Source organism: Lissotriton helveticus, chromosome 8 (assembly GCF_964261635.1).
Source record: "Lissotriton helveticus chromosome 8, aLisHel1.1, whole genome shotgun sequence".
Classification (NCBI taxonomy): domain Eukaryota; kingdom Metazoa; phylum Chordata; class Amphibia; order Caudata; family Salamandridae; genus Lissotriton; species Lissotriton helveticus.
This window is the reverse complement of record NC_136069.1, coordinates 1,541,462,054-1,541,478,478: the sequence shown is the minus strand read 5'-3', so window position 1 is coordinate 1,541,478,478 and position 16,425 is coordinate 1,541,462,054. Positions and strand designations below refer to the sequence as shown.

Genomic DNA, 16,425 nt, shown 5'->3' with positions numbered 1-16,425 from the left:
GCATACCAACGTTGCATAGATGGTATGTTTGTGATTGGTTTGAGATGGGTGGGAGGTCAAGAGCAGGGAAAAGCAAGTCACCTTCACTTCTAGTCTCCTCTTCTATGCCTACCTGCCGTTCACTCACTCTGTCTTTGTTTCATTCTCTCCTTCCTCAACACCCCATCTCACTCACTCGCGCTATCATTTGTGCTCTTTCCCCTTGCTCTTCATTTCATAGTGGAAACATCTCTTGAATGGATAATTAGAAAATGAGGTTACATAAAATTAAAAATCTACTTATTGGAAACCAAAAATATCACAAGACTGAATGTAAGCCATTTCTTCAATAAAAGGGAGTTTTTTAGGCACCCCCCAAAAAACACATAAAACACCACTAGTGCTAGAAGAATATTATAAGAGCTTGAAGACAGAATTGGGCAAATTCATTTGCAGTTGAAACTGAAGTTTGGTACTTATTCAGATATTGTATGCACTGCCAATTTTTTGCTGAGATTCTGAAGGAACGCAGAGACAAAATGGACTTAAAGTTTTGTCAGAAGTGGGATTCGAACCCACGCCTCCAGGAGAGACTGCAGCCTTAACGCAGCGCCTTAGACCACTCGGCCATCATGACCACATGTTGCTTGTCCATCTACATAGTGAGAAAGATAGTGTGAACAAAAAAAACACACATCTTAGGCCATAAGTGGCTATAGCAAGAAAAAAACTCACTGCACTTTTCCAAAAAGACAACGATATAAGCCCATGTGAGGGAAATGATCTGATTTTCTCCCTCAAGAAAAATGAAGATTAAACACAGGTTTGTCAGAAGTGGGATTTGAACCCACGCCTCCAGAAGAGACTGCGACCTGAACGCAACGCCTTAGACCACTCGGCCATCCTGACTTGCATTTGCAGCACCTTCCACAAGCCAGACAGCCATGCAAGTGGGGTACCGAAAAGGCATGCCCTCAATTTATTTATCCCATTATAAGCATTTCCAACAGATCTTTGAACAATCCATACAGAGCAGTAACTATGAAGAACTCTTTAGACCTTTAAAGCGTACAAAGAGAAAGTGCTATTCACCAGCCACTTGAACGGCCCAAAGCTGCTTTGAAATTGAGTCAACAGCCACATCTTGGCTGACTAAAGCAAATTCAACAAGGGAGCTCAATGTCACAACATAGGGTGGAATACGCAAATCTAAGCAGCCCCTGATCACAGCCCTGAGGACATTGCTGTAAGTGTGCTGGAGTACAGCTGTCTACCAGGTTCTTGACATTCTTCCAAATTTGCATGGCCTGTCTGGCCAGGGAATACAAGAGCATGACTCTGCTAGATGAGCTCTTACATGGGTCCTAAGCTCATTTGGTAAGGATTGCACTTTATCAGCAAGACTTTGTACAACAGAAATATATGAGAAACCCAAGCTCTCTTGACTAGACGAGGACGGAATAACGTCCCAGGTGAAGACGAACAGATGCAAATTCCATCAGATGTTATCCTGATGAAGAAGATTATATCTCCAAAAGTCATGTCAGAAGTGGGATTCGAACCCACGCCTCCAGAGGAGACTGCGGCCTAAACACAGCGCCTTAGACCACTCGGCCATCCTGACAGTGGAGAGTCTTAAGAAATGTATGATAGTCACTCAGAAATTTCTGCGTCCATGCAAGCTTGAAACAATTTCAACCTTCAAACACAAGGTGCAACTTTTTGCACAGGACAATAAACACAGAAGATCACATATGAAAGCATTTCATTTCACAGGTGTACTGTTTTTATGCTTTTAGAATAACTTATACCTCTCACCAGCTATTTAGGGTTCTGTATCCTACTCACAAAATTACCTTGCCTGCGACCTCTCTCTTTATACACAAACAACTACTGCTTAGGAAGTAGGAAGGCAGAAGGTGGGGCAGTTTATGCAAATTTATGCTGTCAATGTGCCTTGCAGATTCATGCAGAATTTCTAGATCCTTGCTGGAAACAAGAGAGCAGGCCTTGTTTCAGATCAACTGTCCTAGCAAGGAACGTCTGAGCACATCCATTCTTTTGCTCTCTAGCCCCTGGCTTGGGACTCACCCTTACTGGCTGAGGAGTGAAGTTCTGTATACCAACGTTGCATAGAAGGTATGTTTGTGATTGGTTTGAGATGGGTGGGAGGTCAAGAGCAGGGAAAAGCAAGTCACCTTCACTTCTAGTCTCTTCTTCTATGCCTACCTGCCGTTCACTCACTCTGTCTTTGTTTCATTCTCTCCTTCCTCAACACCCCATCTCACTCACTGGCTCTATCATTTGTGCTCTTTCCCCTTGCTCTTCATTTCATAGTGGAAACATCTCTTGAATGGATCATTAGAAAATGAGGTTACATAAAATTAAAAATCTACTTATTGGAAACCAAAAATATCACAAGACTGAATGTAAGCCATTTCTTCAATAAAAGGGATTTTTTAGGCACCCCCCAAAAAACACATAAAACACCACTAGTGCTAGAAGAATATTATACGAACTTGAAGACAGAATTGGGCGAATTCATTTGCAGTTGAAACTGAAGTTTGGTACTTATTCAGATATTATATGCACTGCCAATTTTTAGCTGAGATTCTGAAGGAACGCAGAGACAAAATGGACTTAAAGTTTTGTCAGAAGTGGTATTCGAACCCACGCCTCCAGGAGAGACTGCGGCCTTAACGCAGCACCTTAGACCATTCGGCCAACCTGACCACATGTTGCTTGTTCATCTACATAGTTAGAAAGATAGTGTGAACAAAAAAAACACACATCTTAGGCCATGAGTGGCTATAGCAAGAAAAAAACTCACTGCACTTTTCCAAAAAGACAACCATATAAGCCCATGTGAGGGAAATGATCTGATTTTCTCCCTCAAGAAAAAAGAAGATTAAACACAGGTTTGTCAGAAGTGGGATTTGAACCCACGCCTCCAGAAGAGACTGCGACCTGAACGCAGCACCTTAGACCACTCAGCCATCCTGACTTGCATTTGCAGCACCTTCCACAAGCCAGACAGCCATGCAAGTGGGGTACCGAAAAGGCATGCCCTCAATTTATTTATCCCATTATAAGCATTTCCAACAGATCTTTGAACAATCCATACAGAGCAGTACCTATGAAGAACTCTTTAGACCTTTAATGAGTACAAAGAGAAAGTGCTATTCACCAGCCACTTGAACGGCCCAAAGCTGCTTTGAAATTGAGTCAATAGCCACATCTTGGCTGACTAAAGCAAATTCAACAAGGGATCTCAATGTCACAACATAGGGTGGAATTCGCAAATCTAAGTAGCCCCTGATCACTGCCCTGAGGAAATTGCTGTAAGTGTGCTGGAGTCCAGTTGTCTACCAGGTGCTTGGCATTCTTCCAAATGTGTATGGCCTGTCTGGCCAGGGAATACAAGAGAATGACTCTTCTAGATGAGCTCTTACATGGGTCATAAGCTCATTTGGTAAGGATTGCACTTTATCAGCAAGACTTTGTACAACAGAAATATATGAGAACCCCAAGCTCTCTTGACTAGACGAGGACGGAATAACGTCCCAGGTGAAGACGAACAGATGCAACTTCCATCAGATGTTATCCTGATGAAGAAGATTATATCTCCAAAAGTCATGTCAGAAGTGGGATTCGAACCCACGCCTCCAGAGGAGACTGCGGCCTAAACACAGTGCCTTAGACCACTCGGCCATCCTGACAGTGGAGAGTCCTAAGAAATGTATAAAAGTCACTCAGAAATTTCTGCGTCCATGCAAGCTTGAAATAATTTCAACCTTCAAACACAAGGTGCAACTTTTTGCACAGGACAATAAACACAGAAGATCACATATGAAAGCATTTCATTTCACAGGTGTACTGTTTTTATGCTTTTAGAATAACTTATACCTCTCACCAGCTATTTAGGGTTCTGTATCCTACTCACAAAATTACCTTGCCTGCGACCTCTCTCTTTATACACAAACAACTACTGCTCAGGAAGTAGGAAGGCAGAAGGTGGGGCAGTTTATGCAAATTTATGCTGTCAATGTGCCTTGCAGATTCATGCAGAATTTCTAGATCCTTGCTGGAAACAAGAGAGCAGGCCTTGTTTCAGATCAACTGTCCCTAGCAAGGAACGTCTGAGCACATCCATTCTTTTGCTCTCTAGCCCCTGGCTTGGGACTCACCCTCACTGGCTGAGGAGTGAAGTGATGCATACCAACGTTGCATAGAAGGTATGTTTGTGATTGGTTTGAGATGGGTGGGAGGTCAAGAGCAGGGAAAAGCAAGTCACCTTCACTTCTAGTCTCCTCTTCTATGCCTACCTGCCGTTCACTCACTCTGTCTTTGTTTCATTCTCTCCTTCCTCAACACCCCATCTCACTCACTGGCTCTATCATTTGTGCTCTTCCCCTTGCTCTTCATTTCATAGTGAAAACATCTCTTGAATGGATCATTAGAAAATGAGGTTACATAAAAATAAAAATCTACTTATTGGAAACCAAAAATATCACAAGACTGAATGTAAGCCATTTCTTCAATAAAAGGGATTTTTTAGGCACCCCCCAAAAAACACATAAAACACCACTAGTGCTAGAAGAATATTATACGAGCTTGAAGACAGAATTGGGCAAATTCATTTGCAGTTGAAACTGAAGTTTGGTACTTATTCAGATATTATATGCACTGCCAATTTTTAGCTGAGATTCTGAAGGAACGCAGAGACAAAATGGACTTAAAGTTTTGTCAGAAGTGGGATTCGAACCCACGCCTCCAGCAGAGACTGCGGCCTTAATGCAGCTCCTTAGACCACTCGGCCATCCTGACCACATGTTGCTTGTCCATCTACATAGTGAGAAAGATAGTGTGAACAAAAAAAACACACATCTTAGGCCATAAGTGGATATAGCAAGAAAAAAACTCACTGCACTTTTCCAAAAAGACAACCATATAAGCCCATGTGAGGGAAATGATCTGATTTTCTCCCTCAATAAAAAAGAATATTTAACACAGGTTTGTCAGAAGTGGGATTTGAACCCACGCCTCCAGAAGAGACTGCGACCTGAAAGCAGCGCCTTAGACCCCTCGGCATCCTGACTTGCATTTGCAGCACCTTCCACAAGCCAGACAGCCATGCAAGTTTGGTACCGAAAAGGCATGCCCTCAATTTATTTATCCCATTATAAGCATTTCCAACAGATCTTCGAACAATCCATACAGAGCAGTACCTATGAAGAACTCTTTAGACCTTTAAAGCGTACAAAGAGAAAGTGCTATTCACCAGCCACTTGAACGGCCCAAAGCTGCTTTGAAATTGAGTCAACAGCCACATATTGGCTGACTAAAGCAAATTCAACAAGGGATCTCAATGTCACAACATAGGGTGGAATTCGCAAATCTAAGCAGCCCCTGATCACTGCCCTGAGGAAATTGCTGTAAGTGTGCCGGAGTCCAGCTGTCTACCAGGTGCTTGGCATTCTTCCAAATTTGTATGGCCTGTCTGGCCAGGGAATACAAGAGAATGACTCTTCTAGATGAGCTCTTACATGGGTCCTAAGCTCATTTGGTAAGGATTGCACTTTATCAGCAAGACTTTGTACAACAGAAATATATGAGAAACCCAAGCTCTCTTGACTAGACGAGGACAGAATAACGTCCCAGGTGAAGACGAACAGAAGCAACTTCCATCAGATGTTATCCTGATGAAGAAGATTATATCTCCAAAAGTCATGTCAGAAGTGGGATGCGAACCCACGCCTCCAGAGGAGACTGCGGCCTAAACACAGCGCCTTAGACCACTCGGCCATCCTGACAGTGAAGAGTCTTAAGAAATGTATAAAAGTCACTCTGAAATTTCTGCGTCCATGCAAGCTTGAAATAATTTCAACCTTCAAACACAAGGTGCAACTTTTTGCACAGGACAATAAACACAGAAGATCACATATGAAAGCATTTCATTTCACAGGTGTACTGTTTTTATGCTTTTAGAATAACTTATACCTCTCACCAGCTATTTAGGGTTCTGTATCCTACTCACAAAATTACCTTGCCTGCGACCTTTCTCTCTATACACAAACAACTACTGCTCAGGAAGTAGGAAGGCAGAAGGTGGGGCAGTTTATGCAAATTTATGCTGGCAATGTGCCTTGCACATTCATGCAGAATTTCTAGATCCTTGCTGGAAACAAGAGAGCAGGCCTTGTTTCAGATCAACTGTCCCTAGCAAGGAACGTCTGAGCACATCCATTCTTTTGCTCTCTAGCCCCTGGCTTGGGACTCACCCTCACTGGCTGAGGAGTGAAGTTCTGCATACCAACGTTGCATAGAAGGTATGTTTGTGATTGGTTTGAGATGGGTGGGAGGTCAAGAGCAGGGAAAAGCAAGTCACCTTCACTTCTAGTCTCCTCTTCTATCCCTACCTGCCGTTCACTCACTCTGTCTTTGTTTCATTCTCTCCTTCCTCAACACCCCATCTCACTCACTGGCTCTATCATTTGTGCTCTTTCCCCTTGCTCTTCATTTCATAGTGGAAACATCTCTTGAATGGATCATTAGAAAATGAGGTTACATAGAATTAAAAATCTACTTATTGGAAACCAAAAATATCACAAGACTGAATGTAAGCCATTTCTTCAATAAAAGGGATTTTTTAGGCACCCCCCAAAAAACACATAAAACACCACTAGTGCTAGAAGAATATTATACGAGCTTGAAGACAGAATTGGGCAAATTCATTTGCAGTTGAAACTGAAGTTTGGTACTTATTCAGATATTATATGCACTGCCAATTTTTAGCTGAGATTCTGAAGGAACGCAGTGACAAAATTGACTTAAAGTTTTGTCAGAAGTGGGATTCGAACCCACGCCTCCAGGAGAGACTGAGGCCTTAACGCAGCACCTTAGACCACTCGGCCATCCTGACCACATGTTGCTTGTCCATCTACATAGTGAGAAAGATAGTGTGAACAAAAAAAACACACATCTTAGGCCATAAGTGGCTATAGCAAGAAAAAAACTCACTGCACTTTTCCAAAAAGACAACCATATAAGCCCATGTGAGGGAAATGATCTGATTTTCTCCCTCAAGAAAAAAGAAGATTAAACACAGGTTTGTCAGAAGTGGGATTTGAACCCACGCCTCCAGAAGAGACTGCAACCTGAACGCAGCGCCTTAGACCACTCGGCCATCCTGACTTGCATTTGCAGCACCTTCCACAAGCCAGACAGCCATGCAAGTTTGGTACCGAAAAGGCATGCCCTCAATTTATTTATCCCATTATAAGCATTTCCAACAGATCTTTGAACAATCCATACAGAGCAGTACCTATGAAGAACTCTTTAGACCTTTAAAGCGTACAAAGAGAAAGTGCTATTCACCAGCCACTTGAACGGCGCAAAGCTGCTTTGAAATTGAGTCAACAGCCACATCTTGCCTGACTAAAGCAAATTCAACAAGGGAGCTCAATGTCACAACATAGGGTGGAATACGCAAATCTAAGCAGCCCCTGATCACAGCCCTGAGGACATTGCTGTAAGTGTGCTGGAGTACAGCTGTCTACCAGGTGCTTGGCATTCTTCCAAATTTGCATGGCCTGTCTGGCCAGGGAATACAAGAGCATGACTCTTCTAGATGAGCTCTTACATGGGTCCTAAGCTCATTTGGTAAGGATTGCACTTTATCAGCAAGACTTTGTACAACAGAAATATATGAGAAACCCAAGCTCTCTTGACTAGACGAGGACGGAATAACGTCCCAGGTGAAGACGAACAGATGCAACTTCCATCAGATGTTATCCTGATGAAGAAGATTATATCTCCAAAAGTCATTTCAGAAGTGGGATTCGAACCCACGCCTCCACAGGAGACTGTAGCCTACACACAGCACCTTAGACCACTCGGCCATCCTGACAGTGAAGAGTCCTAAGAAATGTTTAAAAGTCACTCAGAAATTTCTGCGTCCATGCAAGCTTGAAATAATTTCAACCTTCAAACACAAGGTGCAACTTTTTGCACAGGACAATAAACACAGAAGATCACATATGAAAGCATTTCATTTCACAGGTGTACTGTTTTTATGCTTTTAGAATAACTTATACCTCTCACCAGCTATTTAGGGTTCTGTATCCTACTCACTAAATTATCTTGCCTGCGACCTCTCTCTTTATACACAAACAACTACTGCTCAGGAAGTAGGAAGGCAGAAGGTGGGGCAGTTTATGCAAATTCATGCTGTCAATGTGCCTTGCAGATTCATGCAGAATTTCTAGATCCTTGCTGGAAACAAGAGAGCAGGCCTTGTTTCAGATCAACTGTCCCTAGCAAGGAACGTCTGAGCACATCCATTCTTTTGCTCTCTAGCCCCTGGCTTGGGACTCACCCTTACTGGCTGAGGAGCGAAGTTCTGCATACCAACGTTGCATAGAAGGTATGTTTGTGATTGGTTTGAGATGGGTGGGAGGTCAAGAGCAGGGAAAAGCAAGTCACCTTCACTTCTAGTCTCTTCTTCTATGCCTACCTGCCGTTCACTCACTCTGTCTTTGTTTCATTCTCTCCTTCCTCAACACCCCATCTCACTCACTGGCTCTATCATTTGTGCTCTTTCCCCTTGCTCTTCATTTCATAGTGGAAACATCTCTTGAATGGATCATTAGAAAATGAGGTTACATAAAATTAAAAATCTACTTATTGGAAAGCAAAAATATCACAAGACTGAATGTAAGCCATTTCTTCAATAAAAGGGATTTTTTAGGCACCCCCCAAAAAACACATAAAACACCACTAGTGCTAGAAGAATATTATACGAGCTTGAAGACAGAATTGGGCAAATTCATCTGCAGTTGAAACTGAAGTTTGGTACTTATTCAGATATTATATGCACTGCCAATTTTTAGCTTAGATTCTGAAGGAACGCAGAGACAAAATGGACTTAAAGATTTGTCAGAAGTGGGATTCGAACCCACGCCTCCAGGAGAGACTGCGGCCTTAACGCAGCGCCTTAGACCACTCGGCCATCCTGACCACATGTTGCTTGTCCATCTACATAGTGAGAAAGATAGTGTGAACAAATAAAACACACATCTTAGGCCATAAGTGGCTATAGCAAGAAAAAAACTCACTGCACTTTTCCAAAAAGACAACCATATAAGCCCATGTGAGGGAAATGATCTGATTTTCTCCCTCAAGAAAAAAGAAGATTAAACACAGGTTTGTCAGAAGTGGGATTCGAACCCACGCCTCCAGGAGAGACTGCAGCCTTAACGCAGCGCCTTAGACCACTCGGCCATCCTGACCACATGTTGCTTGTCCATCTACATAGTGAGAAAGATAGTGTGAACAAAAAAAACACACATCTTAGGCCATAAGTGGCTATAGCAAGAAAAAAACTCACTGCACTTTTCCAAAAAGACAACCATATAAGCCCATGTGAGGGAAATGATCTGATTTTCTCCCTCAAGAAAAAAGAAGATTAAACACAGGTTTGTCAGAAGTGGGATTTGAACCCACGCCTCCAGAAGAGACTGCGACCTGAACGCAGCGCCTTAGACCATTCGGCCATCCTGACTTGCATTTGCAGCACCTTCCACAAGCCAGACAGCCATGCAAGTTTGGTACCGAAAAGGCATGCCCTCAATTTATTTATCCCATTATAAGCATTTCCAACAGATCTTTGAACAATCCACACAGAGCAGTACCTATGAAGAACTCTTTAGACCTTTAAAGCGTACAAAGAGAAAGTGCTATTCACCAGCCACTTGAACGGCGCAAAGCTGCTTTGAAATTGAGTCAACAGCCACATCTTGGCTGACTAAAGCAAATTCAACAAGGGAGCTCAATGTCACAACATAGGGTGGAATACGCAAATCTAAGCAGCCCCTGATCACAGCCCTGAGGACATTGCTGTAAGTGTGCTGGAGTACAGCTGTCTACCAGGTGCTTGGCATTCTTCCAAATTTGCATGGCCTGTCTGGCCAGGGAATACAAGAGCATGACTCTTCTAGATGAGCTCTTACATGGGTCCTAAGCTTATTTGGTAAGGATTGCACTTTATCAGCAAGACTTTGTACAACAGAAATATATGAGAACCCCAAGCTCTCTTGACTAGACGAGGACGGAATAACGTCCCAGGTGAAGACGAACAGATGCAACTTCCATCAGATGTTATCCTGATGAAGAAGATTATATCTCCAAAAGTCATGTCAGAAGTGGGATCCGAACCCACGCCTCCAGAGGAGACTGCGGCCTAAACACAGCACCTTAGACCACTCGGCCATCCTGACAGTGGAGAGTCCTAAGAAATGTATAAAAGTCACTCAGAAATTTCTGCGTCCATGGAAGCTTGAAATAATTTCAACCTTCAAACACAAGGTGCAACTTTTTGCACAGGACAATAAACACAGAAGATCACATATGAAAGCATTTCATTTCACAGGTGTACTGTTTTTATGCTTTTAGAATAACTTATACCTCTCACCAGCTATTTAGGGTTCTGTATCCTACTCACAAAATTACCTTGCCTGCGACCTCTCTCTTTATACACAAACAACTACTGCTCAGGAAGTAGGAAGGCAGAAGGTGGGGCAGTTTATGCAAATTTATGCTGTCAATGTGCCTTGCAGATTCATGCAGAATTTCTAGATCCTTGCTGGAAACAAGAGAGCAGGCCTTGTTTCAGATCAACTGTCCCTAGCAAGGAACGTCTGAGCACATCCATTCTTTTGCTCTCTAGCCCCTGGCTTGGGACTCACCCTCACTGGCTGAGGAGTGAAGTTCTGCATACCAACGTTGCATAGAAGGTATGTTTGTGATTGGTTTGAGATGGGTGGGAGGTCAAGAGAAGGGTAAAGCAAGTCACCTTCACTTCTAGTCTCCTCTTCTGTGCCTACCTGCCGTTCACTCACTCTGTCTTTGTTTCATTCTCACCTTCCTCAACACCCCATCTCACTCACTGGCTCTATCATTTGTGCTCTTTCCCCTTGCTCTTCATTTCATAGTGGAAACATCTCTTGAATGGAACATTAGAAAATGAGGTTACATAAAAATAAAAATCTACTTATTGGAAACCAAAAATATCACAAGACTGAATGTAAGCCATTTCTTCAATAAAAGGGATTTTTTAGGCACCCCCCAAAAACACATAAAACACCACTAGTGCTAGAAGAATATTATACGAGCTTGAAGACAGAATTGGGCAAATTCATTTGCAGTTGAAACTGAAGTTTGGTACTTATTCAGAAATGATATGCACTGCCAATTTTTAGCTGAGATTCTGAAGGAACGCAGAGACAAAATGGACTTAAAGTTTTGTCAGAAGTGGGATTTGAACCCACGCCTCCAGGAGAGACTGCGGCCTTAACTCAGCGCCTTTGACCACTCGGCCATCCTGACCACATGTTGCTTGTTCATCTACATAGTGAGAAAGATAGTGTGAACAAAAAAAACACACATCTTAGGCCATGAGTGGCTATAGCAAGAAAAAAACTCACTGCACTTTTCCAAAAAGACAACCATATAAGCCCATGTGAGGGAAATGATCTGATTTTCTCCCTCAAGAAAATAGAAGATTAAACACAGGTTTGTCAGAAGTGGGATTTGAACCCACGCCTCCAGAAGAGACTGCGACCTGAACGCAGCACCTTAGACCACTCGGCCATCCTGACTTGCATTTGCAGCACCTTCCACAAGCCAGACAGCCATGCAAGTGGGGTACCGAAAAGGCATGCCCTCAATTTATTTATCCCATTATAAGCATTTCCAACAGATCTTTGAACAATCCATACAGAGCAGTACCTATGAAGAACTCTTTAGACCTTTAATGAGTACAAAGAGAAAGTGCTATTCACCAGCCACTTGAACGGCCCAAAGCTGCTTTGAAATTGAGTCAATAGCCACATCTTGGCTGACTAAAGCAAATTCAACAAGGGATCTCAATGTCACAACATAGGGTGGAATTCGCAAATCTAAGCAGCCCCTGATCACTGCCCTGAGGAAATTGCTGTAAGTGTGCTGGAGTCCAGCTGTCTACCAGGTGCTTGGCATTCTTCCAAATTTGTATGGCCTGTCTGGCCAGGGAATACAAGAGAATAACTCTTCTAGATGAGCTCTTACATGGGTCATAAGCTCATTTGGTAAGGATTGCACTTTATCAGCAAGACTTTGTACAACAGAAATATATGAGAAACCCAAGCTCTCTTGACTAGACGAGGACAGATTAACGTCCCAGGTGAAGACGAACAGAAGCAACTTCCATCAGATGTTATCCTGATGAAGAAGATTATATCTCCAAAAGTCATTTCAGAAGTGGGATTCGAACCCACGCCTCCAGAGGAGACTGCGGCCTAAACACAGCGCCTTAGACCACTCGGCCATCCTGACAGTGAAGAGTCCTAAGAAATGTATAAAAGTCACTCTGAAATTTCTGCGTCCATGCAAGCTTGAAATAATTTCAACCTTCAAACACAAGGTGCAACTTTTTGCACAGGACAATAAACACAGAAGATCACATATGAAAGCATTTCATTTCACAGGTGTACTGTTTTTATGCTTTTAGAATAACTTATACCTCTCACCAGCTATTTAGGGTTCTGTATCCTACTCACTAAATTATCTTGCCTGCGACCTCTCTCTTTATACACAAACAACTACTGCTCAGGAAGTAGGAAGGCAGAAGGTGGGGCAGTTTATGCAAATTCATGCTGTCAATGTGCCTTGCAGATTCATGCAGAATTTCTAGATCCTTGCTGGAAACAAGAGAGCAGGCCTTGTTTCAGATCAACTGTCCCTAGCAAGGAACGTCTGAGCACATCCATTCTTTTGCTCTCTAGCCCCTGGCTTGGGACTCACCCTTACTGGCTGAGGAGCGAAGTTCTGCATACCAACGTTGCATAGAAGGTATGTTTGTGATTGGTTTGAGATGGGTGGGAGGTCAAGAGCAGGGAAAAGCAAGTCACCTTCACTTCTAGTCTCTTCTTCTATGCCTACCTGCCGTTCACTCACTCTGTCTTTGTTTCATTCTCTCCTTCCTCAACACCCCATCTCACTCACTGGCTCTATCATTTGTGCTCTTTCCCCTTGCTCTTCATTTCATAGTGGAAACATCTCTTGAATGGATCATTAGAAAATGAGGTTACATAAAATTAAAAATCTACTTATTGGAAAGCAAAAATATCACAAGACTGAATGTAAGCCATTTCTTCAATAAAAGGGATTTTTTAGGCACCCCCCAAAAAACACATAAAACACCACTAGTGCTAGAAGAATATTATACGAGCTTGAAGACAGAATTGGGCAAATTCATCTGCAGTTGAAACTGAAGTTTGGTACTTATTCAGATATTATATGCACTGCCAATTTTTAGCTGAGATTCTGAAGGAACGCAGAGACAAAATGGACTTAAAGATTTGTCAGAAGTGGGATTCGAACCCACGCCTCCAGGAGAGACTGCGGCCTTAACGCAGCGCCTTAGACCACTCGGCCATCCTGACCACATGTTGCTTGTCCATCTACATAGTGAGAAAGATAGTGTGAACAAATAAAACACACATCTTAGGCCATAAGTGGCTATAGCAAGAAAAAAACTCACTGCACTTTTCCAAAAAGACAACCATATAAGCCCATGTGAGGGAAATGATCTGATTTTCTCCCTCAAGAAAAAAGAAGATTAAACACAGGTTTGTCAGAAGTGGGATTCGAACCCACGCCTCCAGGAGAGACTGCAGCCTTAACGCAGCGCCTTAGACCACTCGGCCATCCTGACCACATGTTGCTTGTCCATCTACATAGTGAGAAAGATAGTGTGAACAAAAAAAACACACATCTTAGGCCATAAGTGGCTATAGCAAGAAAAAAACTCACTGCACTTTTCCAAAAAGACAACCATATAAGCCCATGTGAGGGAAATGATCTGATTTTCTCCCTCAAGAAAAAAGAAGATTAAACACAGGTTTGTCAGAAGTGGGATTTGAACCCACGCCTCCAGAAGAGACTGCGACCTGAACGCAGCGCCTTAGACCATTCGGCCATCCTGACTTGCATGTGCAGCACCTTCCACAAGCCAGACAGCCATGCAAGTTTGGTACCGAAAAGGCATGCCCTCAATTTATTTATCCCATTATAAGCATTTCCAACAGATCTTTGAACAATCCACACAGAGCAGTACCTATGAAGAACTCTTTAGACCTTTAAAGCGTACAAAGAGAAAGTGCTATTCACCAGCCACTTGAACGGCGCAAAGCTGCTTTGAAATTGAGTCAACAGCCACATCTTGGCTGACTAAAGCAAATTCAACAAGGGAGCTCAATGTCACAACATAGGGTGGAATACGCAAATCTAAGCAGCCCCTGATCACAGCCCTGAGGACATTGCTGTAAGTGTGCTGGAGTACAGCTGTCTACCAGGTGCTTGGCATTCTTCCAAATTTGCATGGCCTGTCTGGCCAGGGAATACAAGAGCATGACTCTTCTAGATGAGCTCTTACATGGGTCCTAAGCTTATTTGGTAAGGATTGCACTTTATCAGCAAGACTTTGTACAACAGAAATATATGAGAACCCCAAGCTCTCTTGACTAGACGAGGACGGAATAACGTCCCAGGTGAAGACGAACAGATGCAACTTCCATCAGATGTTATCCTGATGAAGAAGATTATATCTCCAAAAGTCATGTCAGAAGTGGGATCCGAACCCACGCCTCCAGAGGAGACTGCGGCCTAAACACAGCACCTTAGACCACTCGGCCATCCTGACAGTGGAGAGTCCTAAGAAATGTATAAAAGTCACTCAGAAATTTCTGCGTCCATGGAAGCTTGAAATAATTTCAACCTTCAAACACAAGGTGCAACTTTTTGCACAGGACAATAAACACAGAAGATCACATATGAAAGCATTTCATTTCACAGGTGTACTGTTTTTATGCTTTTAGAATAACTTATACCTCTCACCAGCTATTTAGGGTTCTGTATCCTACTCACAAAATTACCTTGCCTGCGACCTCTCTCTTTATACACAAACAACTACTGCTCAGGAAGTAGGAAGGCAGAAGGTGGGGCAGTTTATGCAAATTTATGCTGTCAATGTGCCTTGCAGATTCATGCAGAATTTCTAGATCCTTGCTGGAAACAAGAGAGCAGGCCTTGTTTCAGATCAACTGTCCCTAGCAAGGAACGTCTGAGCACATCCATTCTTTTGCTCTCTAGCCCCTGGCTTGGGACTCACCCTCACTGGCTGAGGAGTGAAGTTCTGCATACCAACGTTGCATAGAAGGTATGTTTGTGATTGGTTTGAGATGGGTGGGAGGTCAAGAGAAGGGTAAAGCAAGTCACCTTCACTTCTAGTCTCCTCTTCTGTGCCTACCTGCCGTTCACTCACTCTGTCTTTGTTTCATTCTCACCTTCCTCAACACCCCATCTCACTCACTGGCTCTATCATTTGTGCTCTTTCCCCTTGCTCTTCATTTCATAGTGGAAACATCTCTTGAATGGAACATTAGAAAATGAGGTTACATAAAAATAAAAATCTACTTATTGGAAACCAAAAATATCACAAGACTGAATGTAAGCCATTTCTTCAATAAAAGGGATTTTTTAGGCACCCCCCAAAAACACATAAAACACCACTAGTGCTAGAAGAATATTATACGAGCTTGAAGACAGAATTGGGCAAATTCATTTGCAGTTGAAACTGAAGTTTGGTACTTATTCAGAAATGATATGCACTGCCAATTTTTAGCTGAGATTCTGAAGGAACGCAGAGACAAAATGGACTTAAAGTTTTGTCAGAAGTGGGATTTGAACCCACGCCTCCAGGAGAGACTGCGGCCTTAACTCAGCGCCTTAGACCACTCGGCCATCCTGACCACATGTTGCTTGTTCATCTACATAGTGAGAAAGATAGTGTGAACAAAAAAAACACACATCTTAGGCCATGAGTGGCTATAGCAAGAAAAAAACTCACTGCACTTTTCCAAAAAGACAACCATATAAGCCCATGTGAGGGAAATGATCTGATTTTCTCCCTCAAGAAAATAGAAGATTAAACACAGGTTTGTCAGAAGTGGGATTTGAACCCACGCCTCCAGAAGAGACTGCGACCTGAACGCAGCACCTTAGACCACTCGGCCATCCTGACTTGCATTTGCAGCACCTTCCACAAGCCAGACAGCCATGCAAGTGGGGTACCGAAAAGGCATGCCCTCAATTTATTTATCCCATTATAAGCATTTCCAACAGATCTTTGAACAATCCATACAGAGCAGTACCTATGAAGAACTCTTTAGACCTTTAATGAGTACAAAGAGAAAGTGCTATTCACCAGCCACTTGAACGGCCCAAAGCTGCTTTGAAATTGAGTCAATAGCCACATCTTGGCTGACTAAAGCAAATTCAACAAGGGATCTCAATGTCACAACATAGGGTGGAATTCGCAAATCTAAGCAGCCCCTGATCACTGCCCTG

At 42.9% G+C, this 16,425-nt stretch overlaps 20 non-coding genes across 20 annotated transcripts; all 20 read right to left on the bottom strand.

Annotated features, from left to right (window-relative positions):
• Nucleotides 1-805: 805 nt before the first annotated feature.
• On the bottom strand, nt 806-888 carry TRNAL-CAG (transfer RNA leucine (anticodon CAG)). The gene has a single exon. It is a non-coding gene; the product is annotated as a tRNA-Leu (tRNA).
• Nucleotides 889-1,520: 632 nt separating this feature from the next.
• TRNAL-UAG (transfer RNA leucine (anticodon UAG)) lies at nt 1,521-1,603 on the bottom strand. Its single transcript has one exon. It is a non-coding gene; the product is annotated as a tRNA-Leu (tRNA).
• Nucleotides 1,604-2,900: 1,297 nt separating this feature from the next.
• TRNAL-CAG (transfer RNA leucine (anticodon CAG)) lies at nt 2,901-2,983 on the bottom strand. Its single transcript has one exon. It is a non-coding gene; the product is annotated as a tRNA-Leu (tRNA).
• Nucleotides 2,984-3,615: 632 nt separating this feature from the next.
• On the bottom strand, nt 3,616-3,698 carry TRNAL-UAG (transfer RNA leucine (anticodon UAG)). Its single transcript has one exon. It is a non-coding gene; the product is annotated as a tRNA-Leu (tRNA).
• A 2,011-nt stretch (nt 3,699-5,709) lies between these two features.
• On the bottom strand, nt 5,710-5,792 carry TRNAL-UAG (transfer RNA leucine (anticodon UAG)). Its single transcript has one exon. It is a non-coding gene; the product is annotated as a tRNA-Leu (tRNA).
• Nucleotides 5,793-6,818: 1,026 nt separating this feature from the next.
• Nucleotides 6,819-6,901, bottom strand: TRNAL-AAG (transfer RNA leucine (anticodon AAG)). The gene has a single exon. It is a non-coding gene; the product is annotated as a tRNA-Leu (tRNA).
• Nucleotides 6,902-7,090: 189 nt separating this feature from the next.
• TRNAL-CAG (transfer RNA leucine (anticodon CAG)) lies at nt 7,091-7,173 on the bottom strand. The gene has a single exon. It is a non-coding gene; the product is annotated as a tRNA-Leu (tRNA).
• A 1,741-nt stretch (nt 7,174-8,914) lies between these two features.
• Nucleotides 8,915-8,997, bottom strand: TRNAL-AAG (transfer RNA leucine (anticodon AAG)). The gene has a single exon. It is a non-coding gene; the product is annotated as a tRNA-Leu (tRNA).
• Nucleotides 8,998-9,186: 189 nt separating this feature from the next.
• TRNAL-AAG (transfer RNA leucine (anticodon AAG)) lies at nt 9,187-9,269 on the bottom strand. Its single transcript has one exon. It is a non-coding gene; the product is annotated as a tRNA-Leu (tRNA).
• Nucleotides 9,270-9,458: 189 nt separating this feature from the next.
• TRNAL-CAG (transfer RNA leucine (anticodon CAG)) lies at nt 9,459-9,541 on the bottom strand. The gene has a single exon. It is a non-coding gene; the product is annotated as a tRNA-Leu (tRNA).
• A 632-nt stretch (nt 9,542-10,173) lies between these two features.
• Nucleotides 10,174-10,256, bottom strand: TRNAL-UAG (transfer RNA leucine (anticodon UAG)). Its single transcript has one exon. It is a non-coding gene; the product is annotated as a tRNA-Leu (tRNA).
• A 1,025-nt stretch (nt 10,257-11,281) lies between these two features.
• TRNAL-AAG (transfer RNA leucine (anticodon AAG)) lies at nt 11,282-11,364 on the bottom strand. The gene has a single exon. It is a non-coding gene; the product is annotated as a tRNA-Leu (tRNA).
• Nucleotides 11,365-11,553: 189 nt separating this feature from the next.
• Nucleotides 11,554-11,636, bottom strand: TRNAL-CAG (transfer RNA leucine (anticodon CAG)). Its single transcript has one exon. It is a non-coding gene; the product is annotated as a tRNA-Leu (tRNA).
• Nucleotides 11,637-12,268: 632 nt separating this feature from the next.
• Nucleotides 12,269-12,351, bottom strand: TRNAL-UAG (transfer RNA leucine (anticodon UAG)). The gene has a single exon. It is a non-coding gene; the product is annotated as a tRNA-Leu (tRNA).
• Nucleotides 12,352-13,377: 1,026 nt separating this feature from the next.
• Nucleotides 13,378-13,460, bottom strand: TRNAL-AAG (transfer RNA leucine (anticodon AAG)). The gene has a single exon. It is a non-coding gene; the product is annotated as a tRNA-Leu (tRNA).
• Nucleotides 13,461-13,649: 189 nt separating this feature from the next.
• TRNAL-AAG (transfer RNA leucine (anticodon AAG)) lies at nt 13,650-13,732 on the bottom strand. The gene has a single exon. It is a non-coding gene; the product is annotated as a tRNA-Leu (tRNA).
• A 189-nt stretch (nt 13,733-13,921) lies between these two features.
• On the bottom strand, nt 13,922-14,004 carry TRNAL-CAG (transfer RNA leucine (anticodon CAG)). Its single transcript has one exon. It is a non-coding gene; the product is annotated as a tRNA-Leu (tRNA).
• Nucleotides 14,005-14,636: 632 nt separating this feature from the next.
• Nucleotides 14,637-14,719, bottom strand: TRNAL-UAG (transfer RNA leucine (anticodon UAG)). The gene has a single exon. It is a non-coding gene; the product is annotated as a tRNA-Leu (tRNA).
• A 1,025-nt stretch (nt 14,720-15,744) lies between these two features.
• On the bottom strand, nt 15,745-15,827 carry TRNAL-AAG (transfer RNA leucine (anticodon AAG)). Its single transcript has one exon. It is a non-coding gene; the product is annotated as a tRNA-Leu (tRNA).
• Nucleotides 15,828-16,016: 189 nt separating this feature from the next.
• Nucleotides 16,017-16,099, bottom strand: TRNAL-CAG (transfer RNA leucine (anticodon CAG)). Its single transcript has one exon. It is a non-coding gene; the product is annotated as a tRNA-Leu (tRNA).
• Nucleotides 16,100-16,425: the final 326 nt, after the last annotated feature.